Genomic DNA, 5278 nt, shown 5'->3' on the forward strand with positions numbered 1-5278 from the left:
GACTCTAAGATTCAAGTTCATGTTGCTTGAATCCCTAACACACCAGGGGCGCAGGAATCAATATTTCCATTCTATCACTATGCACTAGCAAATGAAGATGATATTGGGAAGAGACATCCTAGAGAAGCAAGAGGACCACAATGAGATAATTTTCCATCTCAATAACATTCAATGGGTTCAAAGCATTTGCAATCTTGTCTTCCTAGTCTAGATGCTCATTTGGCACACTAGAGATGCATCTTCGACGTGGGAGACAATCCTCACCGAAACCAAACACTAGGGATGTTGTACCTGTAGCGCTTCTTTCAATAAAGGATGACCACTCAGGGCTATTATATTTTTATATCTATATTTTATGAATTATAATTTACTGTTTACTATGTTACATAACTATTAAAGACTATACATAACTATTTTTTGTAATATGTGTATTGTTATAAATAATCATCTATTAAATTCTTAAATTAATTTTGATAAAAACTTACAACATGTTTATTATCACTAATTTAGTTTCCCTTCCCTTATAGCAAACCACTACAGTAAAACAAAAAGCGTATGTTAATAACATTGACATCCCCAATATCACTGTAAAGCCCAATAACAAATGTAAATATCAAGTAACATTCTTCCAAATGTCACATTAATTCACTCTCTTCGTTTCACAACAGCCAACCACACCTGCCCTGATCCTACACCTCCACGTCTTGCATGAAAAATGTTTGCCGTTTTGCGTTTTTTCTTCTCTACCGACGGTTTCTTACAGGCAGGGTTCTGTTCTTCCTCATGTCAAGGGCCGTTTCTTAGATTCCTGGTTCTGTTTTTCGTCCTGCCAGCGAGGATGTATTTCAATCCTTCCTGTGTTGTGTTGGATAGTGGCGGCTAAAAATTCCAGATTCTATCAGGTAAATAAGATATTGCATTAGTTGTATTTGGCCATGGTGATTTTGAACCACAAAGTTTTTGGGTTATCAGCAAAAGTCACTTTATTCATAGTGGTTAAATCAAAGTCATTAAATTTTTAAAGGGAAGATTGATGGTCATCGGCTTATATCGATAATTGTGCTAATTTGTCTAACTTAGCGATCTTTTCTCAACGTAACTTTCAAAGCCCCATTAAATTTGACCTCCGTCATTAAAACGGTTCGGCTGACTTATCAACGTGTGGAGCTCTTTAATTTGAAGCCACAGTCTCATTTTTGGAAGGTCCACGAAACATGCCAATTTTACTCACATCTCGACGTTGATTTCTTATACTGGATGTCTATCAATTACTTAACCTGCTATGACTTCTCCCTCCTCTTATCTAGATATACTTCCAGTTTTTTTACTTTATTTCAATTTCCTTTTCCTTGAGTTTTTCCTAAGCGAGCACGAACCTTTTTGAGTCACGTGAAACAGGCCATTTTTTGAACTTCTTCGCGGAGTCTAAAAAACAAATCTAAAAAGATTGCAAAACCAAAAAGAAGAAAAATCCAAGAAAGATTTATTATAGATTTGATGAAATCTTTCAAAAAATGCTTATCCCTATTCATGTGGATTTTTTTAATCCATATCCTTAATTCTGTCATCCGTTCTCATCATCTCTATCTCAGATCTCTAATTCTATCCCCTTTTAAGTGCAAGGTCCTCCAGAGGCTATTAAAGCTAGCAGTTGAGAAGCAAATTACCCAAAACGCAGTTTAGTGCGGTTGATTGCGTGGTGTTCTAACAAGTAGGGCATGGAATCACTTCGCAACTAGTCTGGGTTTCACTACTTTCAAACGACATTGTGGATAACAATCCTGGAAAAGAAAATTGGCCGCTTTCTGTGAGAGACAGAACAAAAAGACAGCGGAGAATGGAAGAAGTGGAGAACATTAGAGGAGCTCTGAAGGTGTGCAGCGATGGCACAATATATCGTGAAAAGGATCGCCGACTCTTCCAAACGTTATTCAACTCTTCCTTGGGAGAAATTGCAGAAATTGAGGTCGCGAGTAAAGATAGGGCGTTGAATGATAAGCTTGGGTTATGGGTTAGACTCTACTTGCCCTCTCCTCACCTCCAACAGCAACCACCAAGGTTCCGCCTACCGGTAATCGTGTATTTTCACGGCGGCGGCTTCTGCGTCGGCTCCCCCGCCGTTCCGGAGTATCACAATTTCTGTCTCACGTTGGCGGCAACTGTAGGCGCCATCGTTGTCTCCGTGGCTTACAGATTGGCTCCCGAGCACCGCCTCCCTGCTGCCTACAACGACTGCATCACGGCACTAGAATGGGTTAGCTCGCATGCCGGAGACGGAGGAGAATTCGAACACGACCCGTGGCTCAAGTCCTACGCGGACTTTTGCGCGGTCTATCTGATGGGAGATAGCGCCGGTGCCAACATTGCACATCAGGTTGTCGCGCTGCGTGGCGGTGTGGAAGCGTGGAGCCCAATCAAATTGAGAGGGTCGATATTGGTGCAGCCCTACTTTGGCTCCGAGCGACGCAGACGGTCTGAGAACGAGTGCCCGAGCGACGCGGTCCTCAATCTGGAGGCGAGCGATGCTTTTTGGCGACTGTCTCTCCCGGTGGGCAGTGACAGAGATCATCCATTCAGCAATCCTTGGGGCCCCGGAGCGCCAAAGCTGGAAGAGATGTCGTTGCCTCCCTTGCTGGTCGCGATCGGGGGCAAAGATTTGCTGAGAGATGGCGACCACGAGTACTGTGAGTTCTTGAAGCAGCATGGGAAGAGCGTGGAGGTTGCGGTGTTCGAGGAAGAAGATCACGCCTTCTATATACTCCGACCCCAATCTCAGTCTTTTCAACGCCTCATTCAACAAATCTCCCGTTTCATTTCCCCACTTCATAAGGGCAACAATGCCGTCTAGACAGTACTATCAATTTGAATAAGAATAATAATGAGGTACTTCTGATTATGTAGGAGATTATCTCGGTTTGTTATGCAGCGAGTAGCTTCATCGTCTAGTTTGAAATACGTACTTGGATTAGTTTCAATGCTAAATATGTTAGTTTGTTATTGTTATGGTCATGGATTTTTCCTTAAACTAAATCGAGCATATTTTTACTTTTGCTTCTTGATGGTCATTACATGTGTTTGCTTGCAATGTTTATTGGTTTATATCAGTGTTTTGCTTGTAAGGTTTATTTTCCTTCATGAATATTGGATTGCCCAAACCTAATAGTGGGGTCGCCATCAAAGAGATTTACAATAAGTTTTCTGCGTGAATTTGATATCATGTGTTTTCTAAAGGTATTTATGCATCATGCTTTTCATTTATTTTTATTTATTTATTTAGTTTTTTTCAATGTTTGTATTAAGTTAAAGTGAAATCATTTTTTTTATTAATTTAAAGTGAGATCAAAATGATAAATGTGTGTAGCTATTAATTTAGTTCTTAATCTATCATATTAGAAGCTAAACCAATTGTGTAATAGTAGTCTTTTTCTGGGTAAAAAACACAAAGCGTTAGAAATGATATTGTCATCCAGTTCTATTTATTATTAGCTGAAATTTCAACATTTATTTATAATATTATGCTTCACTACTACATAGCATTATTAATGTGGAATGAAATTTCAACTGGTACATGCTACCATGCTTGACCGACGTATCAAAAGTTAAATTTTATCGATTTCATATTAAACAGAAAGTTTATAAGCCAATTTTAAATTATATTGTCTCAAAATTTCGTAATACTCCACCAATAATTATTTTTCAGGCAAAGTTTGGTTTCAACCTGCTTTTAAGGAAAGTATATTTATTTATCATTAACCACAATTTTTATAAGTCAAAATAAAAACAATTATCACAGAAGCTACTAATAACCGTAAACTGAACTATATAAAATAAAACAACTGCCAAAGTGGTTAAGCATAATGTTAAGAGTTTGATGAAGCTATTGGGGCTGGCTGGCTGGCTCTTGTTCTCTAAGATGGCTTTATAAAGTTGTGTCCATTTTATTTCATTTAGAGAAGAGATTATATCATTACTGTTTTCATATTTTTCTTTTAAGACCATACTCACAAGAATTTTCATCTTCCAATGAAGAATGATGTAGTTGAAGTGTTGGTTCCATCTTTCTCTGATGTGTTTAGGGTCAAGAATCCAATTAGCTACCTCCTGCTTTGATTTCTGGGTCAGAATAAGCTTTTTGATCTCACTAGTAGTCAAAGCTTTAAGTTGACAAATTTCCTCATAAATTTCGAAGGGGGGCAGCAGAGTGGAAGATAGTTTCAACATCCTAGGCTTGGTTTGGGGGTTGGGCACACAACTTTCCCTGAGGACCCCTTCCCCAGTTTCGACATCCTAGGCTTGGGTTGGGCACACAACTTTCCCTGAGGATCCCTTCCCCCAAACTAGTGGTGATAGTGCATTCGTTTCCAAGGCATATTGCATTAGGTAAGAAATAACCAAGCTAGAATTCTTACCCACAACACATTGAGATTGTGAAAACCAAAAACAAGCAAAAGCAAGGGAACTCTTGATTTCTAGAGTAATCTGTGAAAACATTAAGACAAATGAGAATGAATGGTAGATGAATGCCTCCTGGCAAGGTCTAATAACCACCTGGAGACACCAGTGTTCAGTTCGCTGCACACCCTAGTTGAGTTTAAGCCATAACAAGCTATCATCAAACAACTAACAATGCAACTAGAGAATGAAATGACTAAACTAGAGAGATTTGATATATAGGAATTTACCCGACTTTGGCTAGCTCTCCAAATCCAACTCGACTTTGACGTGCGAGTCGTATGAAGATTGATGCATTCCGCTCCTGCAAGGTTGAGCTTCAAGGTTGTTGTCAATGTCTTGAGAGATGCATCCCTTGTTTTCCCTAGGGCTTCCCCTTTGTCATTGCTTAGCAGCTAGTGCATGAGGCAAAGATCTTCACTCCTTCAACCCAAATTTCCTAGAATGCAGGTGTATATCGCTTCAAGTCTAGGGAAAAATCCAACACCCAAGCTTGAGAGAGAGCCCCCTGAATGAGCCCTAGCTCACAAATTTTCCGTCAAATACAAGTGTTGACTATCTGTGACCCAAGGGAATTGTCCCACCTGTAGCAAAGGAGGAGCCCAGAGATAATAGAAAAATGAGAGAGCAAGGTCGCATGTGTGTTTAATGGGTTGGGTTGGCCATGCCATTCCCCTCTTAAATGTGATGGGAGACAATGGGGTGGCAGCCTCCAACATATCGACTTCCAACACCTCGATCAAGGGTCCTTTATGTTGGAATCACAATTTCCGTTACACCAAAACCCGCAGGTGTTAGTAAACAGATACATCACCAAAGTTATCGG

The 5278-nt window shown here is 39.9% G+C and overlaps 1 pseudogene; it reads left to right on the top strand.

The window, feature by feature from the left end:
* Positions 1-1606: 1606 nt before the first annotated feature.
* LOC149185077 (strigolactones hydrolase CXE15 pseudogene) lies at positions 1607-3050 on the top strand (annotated as a pseudogene).
* Positions 3051-5278: the final 2228 nt, after the last annotated feature.

This window comes from Pinus tabuliformis, chromosome 3_2, assembly GCF_031772625.1.
Source record: "Pinus tabuliformis cultivar Carrire ecotype Pingquan chromosome 3_2, CPIR1, whole genome shotgun sequence".
NCBI classification, from domain to species: Eukaryota; Viridiplantae; Streptophyta; class Pinopsida; order Pinales; family Pinaceae; genus Pinus; species Pinus tabuliformis.